Below are 16,559 nucleotides of genomic sequence, written 5' to 3' on the forward strand. Positions count from 1 at the left end.
AGACATCCCAGGGACCGCCTGGAATTCCAGGATATAGCCTAGGTAGTATCCCGGAATTCCAGGCAGTCCCTGGGATGTCTCCTCCCTCCGCACGGACCAGGAAGGCATCAGCAATCAAATGCGGAAGGTTCGGCTAGGTTCGAGTTCGATTGGACCTAGCTTTTTCTACTGTTCCAAGAAGCTTAGTCTAGAGTTGCTGTAGGCCATGGTAGCATGTTAGATGTAAGCAACAAACAGCCTGACAATACATTGTAAAACGCCATGTGGAACCAGTAGTATGGCCATTTCTCCAAATTGTATTTCTGTTCATGGCGCTCATACTGTTTACTAAAAAAAAAATCTAGATTTGTTCATCTTTTCATCATTTGCATTTGTAAGTAATTTTGCTATATACTCTTTATTAGTATTATACACAGGGACGTAGCTAAAGGCTGATGGGCCATTTAGGGCCGATTCTAGCCTTTTTGCTGCCTGAGGCGAAAATTTAAATGCCCCCCCCATCATCTTCTGACAGTAGCTTCTGTATATATTGAATAATACCGCCACACACTGTGCCCCTGAATATAATACTGCCATACACTGCGACCCCTGAATAAAATACTGCTATATGCTGTACCCCCTGAATACAATGCAGCCACTTAATGTGCCCCTTAATATAGTAGTGCCACATGCAAATAGTCCCCTGAACATTATGTTGTGCCCCCTGAATACTGCCACAGACCACATCCCCTAAATATATTGGCATCACATGCTGTCCCCCCTAAATAATATGCTGCCACACTCTGTGCCCTCTGATTAAAATAGTGCCACACACATTATGCCCCCTGAACAGTGACACACACATTGGGGGACATGTATCATCCGGCGTACGGATGATTTTCGGCGTAAAGTTCAGATTTGCGCATTTTTTATTCGCAAATGGACGATTTGCAAATAAAATATTCGCAAATCGTCACTTTCCGTCAAGTACGCCGGGGGGGCGGGGAGGGGGTGTGAAGGGGGCGGAACGGAGGGCGCGGACTCAGAGTCCACGCGATTCACCATCCGTTCCGCCAAAAGATACGCCGAAAACCTACTCCACTCCTTAGCTGGCGTAGGTTTTCGGCGGTGCGCACCAGAGCGCACGGTATTTATGTAGAGGCAGTCCGCGCTATTACAGTGAAAAAATTGGGCCCCTAAAAATTAGTGCCAAACACATTATGCCCTCAGAAAATCATAATGGAAGCCATTAACAACTGATCAAGAGCCCTCCTGAAACATGGCAATAAAACCCACAATGACAGACAATAAATGATGGCGCCATTCACTGTTATCTGACCACAACCTGACTTTCCCAGTATGAACATACACTAAGTGACTGGCTTATGGGACATGCCTGGGTGTAAACTGGGTCAGAGCAGTAAAGGAGGAAATCTTCTTCTCAGTTTCACATGTTATTCTGACCTCCCTGACCCCATCACTCCCAGTCACTCAGCACCCCTATGAAAACTCACCAGCAGCCTCCAAAGCAGCACCAGCCCAGGAGGAGGACGACAACAACAGGAGCAGCAGCAGCAGCGTGGTCAGTAAGGCCCCGTTCCCACTGAGCAAAAGTAGTAGAATTCCGCGCGTACAGAGCAGGAGCGTGCGCCTCCCATAGACTCCCATTATGAGCGGGAGGCTAACGGCATTCAGCGGCGGACAATTCCGTCGCGGAATTCCGCCACTTTTGCTCAGTGGGAACGGGGCCTAAGGGGGGAGGGAGACACCTGGACTCTGCTCTACAGTGAGGAACATCCTGACATGTCTGGAGACAGGCAGACACAGCTTCCTCACTTCCAACCATAAATCATGTTCAGGACCTGTGTGTGATGCCGACCCCGCTCACACAGGTCATGAACTTAATTATTCTAACCTCACAGGTGGAAGAAGGGACAGCACATAGTGCAGATAAGGAGACGGACACCACTCCGCACACGGCTGTCAGCAGTGTCTAGCGGCAGCTCTCAGTAGATGGTTTGGCAGCATGGGGACGAGGAGGGGGGCCTTGGACAGGAAGGAAGGGCTGTCCCCTGCGCTGCCTGTTACTTTTTTCCTGGAGGCCTGTGCTTAGTGCATTTCTTCCGAACTGGCTGTCATTATAACAGCCAGTTGGGAAGAACTGCAGAGTGACAGAAAGTGGTGAGGGGGGCCAGCGGGCCCCCCCTAGCTATGGGCCCGATCGCCATGGCGACCCCTATAGCTACGCCACTGATCATACATATGGCCACTAGGTGTCTTCCTATTGGCAGTCCCTGCCCCCTCCGTGCCAATATTTGGTATTTTCTCTGTTGAAAAAAGAGACCAAACACAGGAAGTCCCAGTCTATTGCGCACTCACAGTTATGACTTGGTATTGATTGACAGCCATTCCTGAGAGCGCACAGAGCGGGACAAGTCTTCATTGGTGTGGCCACATTCAGTAGCAGAGAATCCTAAAGGTGCTTGCATTGTATGGTCATCTCTCCTATCACACAGCACTAGAGATGAGCGAACCTGGAGCATGCTCGAGTCGATCCGAACCCGAACTTTCGGCATTTGATTAGCGGTGGCTGCTGAAGTTGGATAAAGCCCTAAGGCTATGTGGAAATCATGGATATAGTCATTGGCTGCATCCATGTTTTCCAGACAACCTTAGAACTTTATCCAACTTCAGCAGCCCCAGCTAATCAAATACCGAACGTTCGGGTTCGGATGGACTCGAACCCGGTTCGCTTATCTCTACACAGCACCAAAACCTTTATAACCCCTTAGCGATTGAATTGTTGCATAAAAGCAACTCAGTGAATATACAACCAGCATGATGAACAGGTGTCTTTTGTTGTGTGAACATGAAAAGTACTGGGACTTCCTGTGTTTGGTCTCTTTTTTTTTTTTCTTTTTTGAACAGAGAAAAGAGGAAATATTGGCATGAGGGTAGCATGAACCGCAGCTTTTCTGTATGTATAACGTTGATTTAAAGGGATACTCTAGTGAAAATCTTTTCCTTTTGAATCAACTGGTCTCCAAATTTATATAGATTTGCAATTAACTTTTATTTTAAAAAAAATCAAATTTCATATCTTCCAGCATTTATCAGCTGCTGTATGCCATGCAGGACGTGGTGTAGTCTTTCCACCTATGTCCATGTCAGGAACTGTCCAGAGCAGTAGCAAATCCCCATAGAAAACCTCTACTGCTCTGGACAGTTCCTGACGTGGACAGAGGTGGCAGCAGAGAGCACTGTGTCAGACTGGGGAGAATACACCACTTCCTGCGGGATATACAGCAGTTGATAAGTGCTGGAAGACTGGAGATTTTTAAATAGAAGTAAATTACAAATCTATGTAACTTTCTGAAACCAGTTGATTTGAAAGAAAACAGATTTACACTGGAGTTCCCCTTTAAACATAGAAAACTTAAAAAATAAAAATAAATCAAGTATATTGCAAAACTGTTCTCAATCACAACTCCTGTAGATTTCTTTTAAAAATAATTTAGCATCCTTATTATTAAGTATTTTTTCAATGTATTTTTGCCGCCCCATTGGTTTTACAGTGGCAAGTGTAAAGATTTAGAAATAGAATTTTTTAATACTCCACAAGCCATCTTCCTCTCATCGTTGCTCCATTTCACATCACCTAATAACCTCGGCATCAGATGCACTTATGTGAGGTCATCCATATACCCTTGTTCCGCTTACATTTCAGACTCAACAGGTCGAACCCCTTAACCTGTGAAAATGGTATTTGTAGAAAAAAAAATATTGAACTCCCTGGCCAATTACGACTCGAAATCTTTTTTACTTTTGTTTGGTATTTATCACACAGCAATCTGTTTCACGCGTGTCCCTTATATTTCAGCCCCCAAGAAGCTCTCTTCATCTCTGAGAGGTCATGGGGTGATGTGAACTCATAACCTCAAAGATGACGCCGGGGTCTTGAAGGGTATAAAGAATCACAATGGCCTCAATTAGATCTGTAAGATTCGAGATGAAGGGAACGCGGTGTAATATGTTTGTCCACCGGTCTCTCTCCTGTGACTGCAGAAATTATAGAGATGTGCCTACAATGGGGGGAACAAGACACAATAACAATCACAGCATGACGCACAAGCAACTCTGTCAAAGCTCGGCTCTCTCTATTACTGCACGTTACATGTTACATGAAAGACTCTTCAATAGCGAAAAAATACAATATAGAATCGGTGAAAAATGTTTTCTAATGTGGAAGGGGGAAAAAAAAATTCTCAACCTTCTTGATGTGAATTCCGCCTTTATTTTCTGATTTGTTATCCAAACTTTAATTGCCCTACGTTAGAAAATAAGAGTAAGCAAAGCCATCTATTCATAGCTTCCTGTTACTGCAGTAGTCGTTTCCCCGACATTCTAGAACAAAAGAATTAAAGCAGGGACATAAAGGTAAGAAATTAAAGGCGTACTCCGAGCTGGGGTTATTTTTAGTGTACGGCAGGGGAAGGGGTGGAAATAGAGGCCGTTGGTCACTTATCTCCCCGGTTCCAGAGCCCGGTCCTGGATCGCGCTGCCCCGTTCTCCCGTCGCAGCTTCCTGGTCTAAGCTGCAGCTTGAGACGTGACGTCTAGGCAGCTCAGCTATTCAGTGGCCGAGGCGGGACTCCGCTATCACCGCTAAATGGCTGAGCTGCATTGAAACGTCACATCTGAAGCCCCAGCTCAGACCAGGAAGCGTCAGTGGGACGGGGTGGTGCTATCCGGGACCTGGTGCTGAAACCGGGGAGGTAAGTAACCGTGGCCTCTATTTCCACCCCTTCCCTGGCCATACCTTAAAAATAACCCCAGCCCGGAGTACCTCTTAACTTGTCCCCTATCCACAGAAGTCATAGGGAGCAAGTATAAGATCATGGGGGGGGGGTCAGACCTCTGAACCCCCTGGCGATCTCCATATCAGCCCCTGGCTTATGTGTTGTGAATAAAGCGGCGGGTACGGCACAAGACCCACGGCGCTATTCATTCTTATGGAGCCATCAGAGAGAGTCGAGTAAACACCCTTCCAGCCCTATTTATCCCTATGGAGGTGCCGGAGAGAGCGCACTTCCGACTTAATTAGCTATTTTCAGCACCTCCATAAGAATAAATAGAGCCGCGGGTCACGTGGCGTATCCGCGACTCTTTTCAACAGCTAATCTAACAGCATCTAACCTGCTGATATGTCCCGATAGCTCACAGAGTGCTGACTTTCTTACCTTGATGCTTGGTGCCGTTTTTGGGAACTTTGTACTTTATTAGGTATCTAAATTATGCCGTTTGGTGCACTGGGGCGGGACTACCATGCTCCGATCTGCAAGGCCCCAATATTCATTAGGAGGGCGGATTGGTGCACTGATGGTGGTAGTCCTACCCCCAGTGCACCAAACTGTCCTATTGACATATCTAATAAACTACAATGTTTCCGAAGAAGGTGCCAAACATCAAGCTAAGAAAATGACCTTCATCCTTAGTATCCTGGGCTTTATAGGGACAAATCAGCAGGTTAGATGCTTCTAACCTATGGATAGTTTCCCTACAAATGTCCACTAATTCTTTTAAATAAAATCTATTCAACATTTCTATATACGTTCCTCGATACTGAAATAGCACCAAGAACAACAAGCCATAAGGTTATGTAAATTAAGCTCTGATCTGTGGCACACAGGAGATGCCAGTCCAAAAACAGTCTCTTTGCAACATGAAACCTTAGTAATCGGATCAAGTACTTTGATTGTACACTGCCTCTAGTTTATCAACATGCCAGTTACCACCACTTGTCGCAAACCGAGAGGGACAGAATCTTGGACTGGTTTATCACTACGGCACAGCGTTACACATACAGGATGAAATGTCAACACTTTTCAACATAGTCCTAGTAGTTGAAGGACCAAAAATGAACTGGAATAACAACAAAGAGGTGCACAGAGATTAGAAGAATGGCAGGTAGTGATCCTATCTGTACTGTGAGTGAAATTGGACATCACACACCAAGCCTAGGGCATCAAAAAATGTCTACACAAACCATCAGAAGGCATTTGAATGATATTGGGCATGGAGACTGATGTTCCTTGACCTCATCCAATTGCTTTTAAAAGCGATCATGGTTCAAGACTAAAACAGAGGCTGGAATGGAGGTTTATACTCTTCAGTGATGAGTTCTGCTTTTGTCTTGGATGAAATGATAGCTGGAGACTGGTCTAGAGACCACATTGGTAACACCATATAAAGGACTTCATGAGGGAACATCACACTGGTCATAATTACAGGAATTATGATGTACAGTAGCCTGACCTTTGTAGTCTTTATTCCAGGTTCTCTAACAGCTTGCTTGGCATTACACTGATTTGGTCTTGGAACCAGGGGTAAGACCCCTTGTTTACACCACATTACTTGAGCGGTAACCTAAATATGCTACCATTAGAGTTGATCGAACCTCGGAAAATCCTAGGTTCGATCGAACTCGAACATTCCTATTACCTAGGCTGAATCCTGGAATTCCAGGCAGTCTTCGGGCACTCTCCTCCAGGTTCGGGAATGTTCGAGTTCGATCGAGCCTAGGATTTTCCAAGGTTCGATCAACTCTAGCTACCATAGCCTGCACCATCACTGGACTTGTCTCCTATCGAACACATCTGGGACATTTGCAAAGGGAACCGCCAACAGTGGATCTTGATAATTTGTCTGCCCAAGTGCATTCAGCGTGGCAGAACTTTCCTCAGTCTTACCATTAATAACCTTATCACGCCAAGACACATAAATGTGCGTATTTCTGTGGGTGGTGCTTATACTCAATGATGAATAAATTGAGTTGTTTGAAGAATTTTGTTTCCATTTTTTTTATCATTTGCATATAAAAATCATGTTGTGGAATATCATAATTCCACAACTTTTCCTTCTTGGTGCTTCAACTTCGTTGTTGTGAAATCTAAGTAACCTGATTGTTTATGTGATGAGGATGAAGGGTCATTTACCATTTTACTAGAGTCAATATTTTATACCTAACGATTATACATTAGTCATTGATGAAGAAGTCGGCATGTGGAAAAGTAGAGGTGTTGGTGGTTGCCGAATCCGCACCATATAGACCACAGAGTATACTTATCAAGGCTTATACACCAGTTCTCTGGCATACAAATGTCGCAAACTGTGCACCTCATCCCACAAAGGGAAATGGCATTGGTATTGATGGGAAGTGGCATTTCATTCCCTTCATTCAATGGGTAGCGTAACAATCCAGAAGAAAAAAAAAAACAACCTTTTTCTGACTCTTGACAAACACTTATGGCATGGTTTTGCCTGAGGGTGAATGACGCATGGCAGGCTAGGATGTGGCATCTGCATCATGCCTGGTGGATGCCATCTACCATCTGGTAATGCCTAAAGATGATTGAACATCGGAAAATCTTAGGTTCTATTAAACTTGAACCTTGTCGAACCTTTCGCATTTCATTCCCGATGCCTTCCCAGTCCGTGAGGAAGGAGGAGACAGCCCGGGTACCGCCTGGAATTCCGAGATTCAGCCTAGGTAATAAGCTGAATCCCGGAATTCCAGGCGGTACTCAGGCTGCCTCCTCCTTCTCCACAGACCAGGAAGGCATTGGGAATCACATGCAGAAGGATCGACAAGGTTCGAGTTTGATAGAACCTAAGATTTTTCGATGTTCGATCATCTGTAGTAATGACCAACATCAATGATCACTCCGATGCTGGTCTTTTAGGTCAGGCTTTTTGACATTTTGTACACTGAACACATGGTTATCTACCAAAACATTTGTAGATAGCAGCAGATAGTGCAGTGTCCATTGAACAGAAGAGAGTTTTGCTTTGTGTGAAGACGGTGAAAATTACAGTCAGCTGTAAATATAAGTAATGTCTGTGAGAAGGGAAAAGAATTGTGGTCCTTTACGTTAGTCCAACCCACAACAAACCCCGGCAGTATCAAAACAAAGGTGTTATACGGAGTTGAAAAAAAATATTTCTGAACTATGGTGGCATGATATGTAGAGCATTCGAAGGTGCTATTCTTCTCCTGTGGAGCAGGCGGTAGAGAGTTGAGACTGTTGGCACATTTATCGTCTCTCCCCCTCCATTCAGGAGACTGGAATCCGTGGTGGGTCACACTACTGCTTCCCTTAAAGTCTACAAAGTCAATACCAATCCATATTAATGCAATATTTTCTTGTTGTCAATGTCTTTATTTGTAACATACATCATTCGGTATTCTGTGCAATATCTCCTAAGTGCCAATACAGTGCTTGTTGACCTCTGTAAGGTGTATTAAAGGGCTGGCTGGAAATGTTAATCCAATTTTCCCAAGGCTATGTGTGTATCGTCACTCATTAAGTGTATGTCTACCTGGTTTATTTATCACATACTGTGCCTTGTCCCATTTGCTCCCATATTTCCATGTGATTTGTTTTTTCCAAAAATTTATTTCATTCTACCATTGCCTTTGTTTTTATCACCTACCGCCATTGCAGCTGCCTAAATGACCTTTGCCTGCTACTCATATATCTCTCCCCTCCTGCTTCCTCCTCTTTTCCGAAGACTAAAGAAACCAAACCCAACACAAAAATCCACCTTAAAGAACAAAAAAAAATCTTATTTTTTTTTTCTTCAACTCAAACCCAACCTAACCAGACACAACAAACGGTCTTGTGCCAAAAAAGTTAACGTAATGACGTGAGTGGGAAGAAAAGAGCCCCCCCAATCCGTAAGTTTCATCGACTATGAGTTGAATATGTGAAATGATGGCGTCATGTATAAAGCTATTGAACTGGCTGCATGACACACCGTTTTGTGGAGGTGCTGTGCTTGTTGTATCAGTTCATGGTTGACCAGTCACGATCACATGTATTTTTTTTTTTTTTATTGTACCGTCATACCTTTTACTTTGTTGTATTCACTCTGTTACTTGGTGCTTGTGTAGGTATTTTTTTCCTTGATTTCCTTGTCCAGCCTTGCTTTGATATATGCTTTGTTTTATTGTAAAGTAGATGGTTAAAAAAATTGCAAAAACTGTTGATAAATACACTTTTGTAAAAACTTTATGTGAACTGTTTTGTAGTCAAAGGGTCAAATATGTCGTGGGTGTTTTTTTTTTTTTGCATTTAGTGACTTTGTGCCTATCTATCTATCTATCTATCTATCTATCTATCTATCTATCTATCTATATTTCTATCTGTCAGTCTATTAAATCTATCTACTTACGGAAATTTTGGGCCTTTTTCCAATTGACTTACCAAAAATGATATTTTAATTTCAATTTAACTTATCGAAAATTATTCATTTAATTTTATTCAATTTAATTTTTTTATTTATGTAATATGGTCTTCTGAATTTCACAAATTCATATGGCACCAACGAAAAATCAAAAACTCATATGCGTTTTCCAATGCATGTTGTTTTATAGAGCTATTCTTCCCATGTGATGCCTCAAAGAAGCACTTACAGAACCATGATATGAAGCCATAAGGAATTCATGAGCTACCTCATATACAGTATATACAAAGACTAAAGCCCCTATTCTACAGGGCAACTGAGAGGAGCAAAGAAGCGCTGTGCTCCCCGATCACTGCCACTTCCATGCATCGGCAGTGAGTGGGTGATCACAGGAGAGGCCGCAAGAAGCTGCAGGGGGCTGCCCACGTAATCGCTACATCGTCCGGGCATAGAGGATAGTGGCGGTCTGCTGCCTATTCCACAGAGGGAAGGCAGCAGATCGCTGCTATGTTTGTCGTTTGTCTTTCAACATGTTGAAAGACAAACTACAGCAACGATCAGTCGACATCATTCATGTCAGCTGCTCGTTGCCTTCTATTACACAGGTCGATTATCGGCCGTAACGGACGAATATGGCCCGTAATCGTTCCGTGTAATAGGGCCTTAAGACACCTGGGAAAAGAGAAAAGGTCTCAGTCTTTCCTTAAACATCTCTTCTAGAGATGAGCAAACCCCTAGGGTGCTCAGGATTGTCTGCCATTTGATTACTCATCGCTGAAGAAGTTGGATGCAGCCCTAAGGCTGCCTGGAAAACATGAATACAGCCATAGGCCATAGACTGTATCCATGTTTTCTAGGACTACCTAGGGCAGCATCCCACTTCTTCAGCCACCGGTAATCAAATGCCACACAACTGGGTTTGGACGAACCCAAGGGTGTTAGAGGTTCTCTCTAATCTCTTCCATTTTATGATCTGTCCCTAGCTTTTTACAATAAAGATATTCAGTCAATGCAATAATACCAGTAGATCATGGAAATTATAATAAAAATGGTCCAATCAATTCTTCTAGTCAACCACGCCACTAATTGCAAGAGCCTGGTTCTATAGACTTATAATGTAGGCCACCTCCTCAAGCGCCAAGTCTTATGCTAGTTTCACACATTCCATGTTTGTTCCGTGAAGCACGGGTGTGTAAATCCAGCCTTGGAGTGCAGTGGGCAGCCGTATACTGCTCCCAGCTGTTTCGGGAGATCGGTTGTAGTTTTATGGTCCTTTTACACGAGGCGATTTCGTAGTAACGATTTGTTTTTATGCCGATCAGCATTTAGATAAATCATTCAAAAAATCGTTATTATTGGTGGCTTTAAGATCACACTTTATCTCACACACTAGGATGAATCTTCAAAAGACTGTTTAGATGAAGCGATCTGCGAATTATCAGCGAATGACCAGTGATAATTTGAGAACACGTTGAAAGAACAAGATGACCGATTTCTCGCTCGTCGCTTGATCTTTTGTTGTGTTCACACGAGATGATTATCGTTCAAATGCAATTGTTATCGCAAAAATTTGCAATAATCGATCCGTGTAAAAGGACCATTACCAAGCCCCCAACCAATCAAAAATTTTGATATGGCATAGCTCAGGTCCATTAAAGTGATTGGATGTATAACACACCATTCAAGGTGCAGACAAGTGTGGCCAAACATCCCCATAACCATATAAAATAGCATTATAACTTTGAGATTAAAATCTATATGATTTTAGATATCTTAACTTGAGATGAGCGAAGTCGATCCGAACCCGAACGATCGACATTTGAAAAGCTGGGGCTGCTGACCTTGGATAAAGCTCTAAGGTTGTCTGGAAAACATGGATACAGCCAATGACTATATCTATGATTTCCACATAGCCTTAGGGCTTTATCCAAGTTCAGCAGCCACCGCTAATCAAATGCCGAAAGTTCGGGTTCGGATCGACTCAAGCATGCTCAAGGTTCGCTCATCTCTAATCTTAACAATAAAGACATCAAACTCCGGCCGAAACGGGACAGAATCTTTGAGCAATTTTTTTTAACAAAATTAGAAAAATCTGTAATTTTTTCTCATCTCTATGTTTCTTTGCAACTGAAAAAGGGTCCTTGACAAGTATTTCTTTGTTTCTTTTTTTGGTGTTGTAATTGTTTACCAGCTGTGTATGGTTCGCTGTCTGTTGAAGCAACAGTGTTGAAAACCTGCCAGCATGAATTGACATTCGCATGACAAACCTACCAGAGTGGATCCTCTCAGCTCCAGCTTCTTGATGTAATAAATCAAAGAGTGCTCAGGAGGAACCAGCTTGTGAGCAAGAGATAAGGGTTTCGTGAGCTAATCCTCAATGATTAGGCATCCGGCTAAAATGCCAAGCTTAGCCAGATAATGATTACACCATATAAAAAAAAATAATAATAATTTTAACGGTTCAATTTAAAGACCTACTTTTTTTTATTATTCAAAGATTTTTTTATTATATATATTTTTTTTTAATTTATAAATATTTGAAAAAAAATTAGGGCAGAAAAACTGCAAATATTTTGCTTCAACACTTGTGGTTTCCATTTTACAGGTATACTTAATCTACAACACACTTTTTAAAAGAAAGTTGAGTTTCTTGGGTCCTATATTCTCCTCTTACAAAAATAAGTTATTATTAGTAAATGATCAATATTTAAGAGGTTATCCGGAGGGCAAAAAAAGTCCTACCTCTTCTTTTCTCCGACACTTCACTTTCTCCCTCTACCCATCTGAGCAAGGAACTTCTAGAGATGAGAGGGGGGTGGGAGCATGTAGCAGGCGCTGCGGGCATTGAGTGCGGGCGAAACCAATGACCAATAGCTGCCCAATGTCACCGCAACATCGGTAACATTGGGCAGCTTTTGATTAGAGATGATCGAACATCGGAAAATCTTAGGTTCTATAGAACTCAAACCTTTTCGAACCTTCTGCATTTGATTCCCGATGCCTTTCAGATTCGTGGGAAAGGAGAAGACAGCCTGGGTACCGCCTGGAATTTCGTGATTTAGCCTAGGTAATAGGCTGAATCCCGGAATTCCAGGCGGTACCCGGGCTGTCTCCTCCTTCCCCACGGATCAGAAAGGCATCGGGAATCACATGCGGAAGGTTCGAGTTCTATAAAACCTAAGATTTTCCAATGTTTGATCATCTCTACTATTGATCACTGCCCGCAACATGCTGCCACCCCCCTCTCATCTTTGGAAGTATCAGCACAGACAAGCAGAGGGAGGAAGTGGAGCTCGAGGGAAAGCAGAAGAAGTAGTACCTTTTTTTCTCTCCAGATATCCCCATTAAAGCGAATGGACCATCATGTACATTTGCTTAAAGTATTACCCATGTATAGCTACGGCGCGGGAAGCCAGTGCCACTGTCCTTTTTTTTAACCCAGTTCCCGTTCTATTCACCTTATTGTTTCTAATGTAGCCACCTTATGGGCTCTGGGGGAGGGCCGGCACGCCTCCAGTGCTTCACCACTGGCCCGGTACCCGTAAACAGAACAGCGCCGTACGCGGGATCCAGCCCACGGTTCAAAAAAAAGGACCGCGGCACCGGCTTTACTGCATCAACACCATTCTATACATGGGGAATACTTAAAGTGAATGTACCTGATAGTACATTCGCTTTAATATTTATTAGTTATAGTAATATTAAAGTTGGGCAAATCTACAGTACATTTCTACAAATCCAAATTGAATGAATCGGCCAACGGTTACTTTTGTCTTGAAAAAGTAGTTTTCCTTTCAAAGTGCTCAATTTGCAAGGAAAATTGCACTGTAGGTAACCTCAGAGTATCATACCTGAAATTTCCAAGGGGTCCAAGAACTTTGAAAGCAATACTACTTTATCAAGACAAAACTAGACGATGGCCGAGTCATTGGATTCTAATTTGCAATTTTGCTCACTTCCAATCACAACATTCCTTACACTAGTTAGTTTATATTTAAAAATATAAAATATATTCAATCTTCGGAATTTTAAAATTTGTGCAATTGGTTTTATTTCAAAAAGGATTTTAATGATTTTACGAATATTATTTTCACATATACAGTTACTAGTAGAAATAAACAAATGTTCACTTAGAGACATGTCACGTAATGGCTCAATTATTACTATGGAAGTAAAAAAATCTGTCTTGTTTGATCGTCAAAATACAATTCCTTTTTTTTTTCTCGGGTGAGAGATAGAGTTTGCTACTCGTGTCAGCTGCTAGAGTTGAAAAGCCACATAAAATCAATTGATATGTGTCATAAACATTGGTGGTCATTGAGGTAAAGAAGAAAATCCATTTATATCAATAGAATTTTTTCTGATTTTATTTTTTCTAACTAGAGAATGTCCCAAACACAAAAATGTATGGGAATTTGAAGAATATTAGACCAGTTTATAAAATTATTAATATTTAGTTATTTATTTAAGCAGAAATTAATTAAAGGGGTTATCATTCCAGCATTAGAAAAACTACAGGTACTATGATTCAAAAACATTAGGGTTACCTACATCACTGATCTCCATCACCACTGCCATACCAATGCCCAATAGGGGTCGGTTGATTATTATTTGTGCACTGGAGGCGGCCCAAGCATTCCACATGCACTGCATTCCCCACCAGCCGATGGCGCCACTTCATCAATATTTATTATTAAGCTGTTGCATCGCTCCTGGGGGCCCTGGGACCACCTTGAGTGTACAGAGCAAGCCTATTTCTGGCAACAGCGTCACCCATACAAAGACATTAGTATAGGCTATGTTAATGCTGAATTATTCTTACCAAAGTGCAAAATAGTCCAACAGCATCCAAATGTCTCGAGCTTTTAATACATAACGGACCATAAATCGGCAATATTTCTACCCAGAAGGTCTTCTTGGTCAAAACGTTGCCGCCTTTTGCTCAGGTTTGCAATAAAAGCTTGGAACTTTTTGCACACAGTAGACTCTTCTGCTCTTCTATGATTACAAACCAGTGTTTAGGATTACTGATGAGCTAGCATGCATCCTTTTTTTACTTCTACTTCTGGACTCCTATCTACGGTGCTGTTGGACCCCAACGCTCTCACCTTAAGAAAGTTTCAATTATTTATTAGGAAATATAATTTAAAAAAAAAAATCATCTGACCAAATAAGTTACACTGTAAGTCACTGGAAAATGTCACCAAAAATACTTTACATAAAAAATTTATGAAAATCCTTGAAACTTGTACAATATATATTAAATGTAAATTATTTGATTATTTTAGTATCATACTTAAAAATTAGATTTTTTAAAAAAATAAATGAGGGGAAAAAATTGTCTAAAATGAGTATTTTTTTATTTTTATTACTATTGTTTTTTATACAAATATTTACAAATTTACAAATATAAAAAAGTTATTCTTGTCATTTATATCTAACTCAGATTTCCGTCTTTTTATTTCAGGGCAGGAATTGAATGGGCCGTATTATAACAATACAACATACGCATATAAATATATATGATTGAGAAGCGCTGGATCACAACTTTGACATATCAGCAAAGTACCAATCATGCTGAAGACTACAGACTTTTATTCTTTGATTGTTTAGACTGTAATATTTCTTCAATGAAAGTATTGCGTTCTGCTTACGTGGATGAAAGAAACGTTGGAAAACATCGGACCGGATCAAGATCAATCGGAATTTCCAAATAGACAATGACAATATTACACAAAAAAAGGCTTTTTCTTCTAACAGGAAACCTGAAAACTGACAAGGAGTGCCTGTTTGTCACCACGAGTTCTGTTGCCATGGTATCCCCATAGCAACTGTTACAAGAAGCATCGTATCCGTCATTCCTTAGCTATTTAGGGACCAAAGGACCAAACTTTTTATTGCAGACTTGTAGCTGTATGTAAAATATGGAGTTAACTTCCTACTTCTCGTCTGTTCTTAAAACAGTCTGAGAGCAATTATATGAAATATGTACAAAAAAAATGCTTACATGCTTTTAAAAAAAATGGCAAGATAATAGTTATTTGATACTATAGAAGGTTCTTTGGTTACGTTACTTCAATTATGAAAATTTCCTATGGTTTTCTGTATATTATGAAAGGGGTTAAGTATGTAGAGATTAAATAGAGGATAGCTATTTAAAAAAAGCAAAAGAAAACAAAAAAAAGAACAAAAAAAAAAATAGAAAAAAAAATAAAAATGCGTTAGAAAGATGGTAGTGGAAATAATTAAAAAAAAAGGTTTGTAAATGCTTCTAACTATTCCCCTTCCCCCTTCTTTAAAATCCTAATAGTTGTACAGATTTAACAGAAAAGTTTAAGATAACTATATAATAGTAAAAAAAAAAAAAAAGATTAGAGAGAAAAAATAAAAAAAAAAAAAAAAAAAAATATAGACGTTAGCATTACGGCTAAAAGAAAGATGTTGTAGAACTGTAATTTTTGTAGAGTTTAGAATAAGCATAAATTCCTACTCTTTGCCAATCGCATACTGTATCGAGGAGGATATGAGAGGCTGTGATGGCAGCTCCTAACTGCAAGCATTCCACCTATTCAATAAAACTTGACTCTTGTAAAATGATGCAATGAAAATATTAAAGATCTTTTTTCTCGGTTAATTTAACTTGAAGAATGACACGGCTATCGCTTCATATCTTCGTAACCTGCTATTTGCTAACCTTCCCATCATCCTCTGCTTTTAGTAGTTTCCATATTTGTTCTAGACCTTCAGGGCAAAAGACAGCCTAGAACCTTAATGTTAAAAATAATTAAAAATAAAAAATAAATAAAAAAAACACTAAAAAAAAAATATATATATACAATCTTTAAAGAAATTTCTGAAACTGTTTACAAGGAATTTTGAAAAACAAGGGATGTTTAAAACAAAAAAAACAAAAAAAAAAACGATGCTGGCTCTGTTTTTCTGTAAATACATTTGCATATTTTGTAGGTCTTTTAATTGTAATGATAGAGAAAAAAAAAACAAGGAAAAAATTATTTAAATGAAAAAAAGCACGATATTTATCTTTGGTAATTGACTTTAGAGCAGTTTAAAAAAAAAAATAAAAAAATAACGTCGCTTTAGAATAAATCTCAGATTCAGAAAAAAAAAAAAAAAAGTAAATGAACTATTAACAAAACACATATATTTTAAAAGATATCATATTTATTCTAAGTTATTTCCACGGTGTGAATTTTTTGATTTTTTAAAAAAAATTTGTGTTACTCTGGCTCCTTTTAGTTGAACTAAAGAGCGCAATGATCATATTTAATTTCTTTTTTACAAATATATAGAAATATAGATATATATTAATACACA

General features: G+C 40.4%; 1 protein-coding gene across 12 annotated transcripts in view; it reads left to right on the forward strand.

Annotated features, from left to right (window-relative positions):
• Positions 1-15,618, forward strand: part of CELF4 (CUGBP Elav-like family member 4) — a 911,277-nt gene extending 895,659 nt beyond the window's left edge. For 4 of the 12 annotated variants that reach the window (XM_069963252.1, XM_069963255.1, XM_069963256.1 and 1 more), the window contains exon 13: positions 14,692-15,615. The gene's annotated coding sequence lies outside the window, so the exon portion shown is untranslated. Of the gene's footprint in view, positions 1-8,549; positions 8,636-14,691 lie in introns of those variants that run through there. The other 8 variants (XM_069963258.1, XM_069963259.1, XM_069963264.1 and 5 more) reach the window with 4 other exon arrangements.
• The last annotated feature ends 941 nt before the right edge of the window (positions 15,619-16,559 follow it).

This window comes from Dendropsophus ebraccatus, chromosome 3, assembly GCF_027789765.1.
Source record: "Dendropsophus ebraccatus isolate aDenEbr1 chromosome 3, aDenEbr1.pat, whole genome shotgun sequence".
Taxonomy (NCBI): domain Eukaryota; kingdom Metazoa; phylum Chordata; class Amphibia; order Anura; family Hylidae; genus Dendropsophus; species Dendropsophus ebraccatus.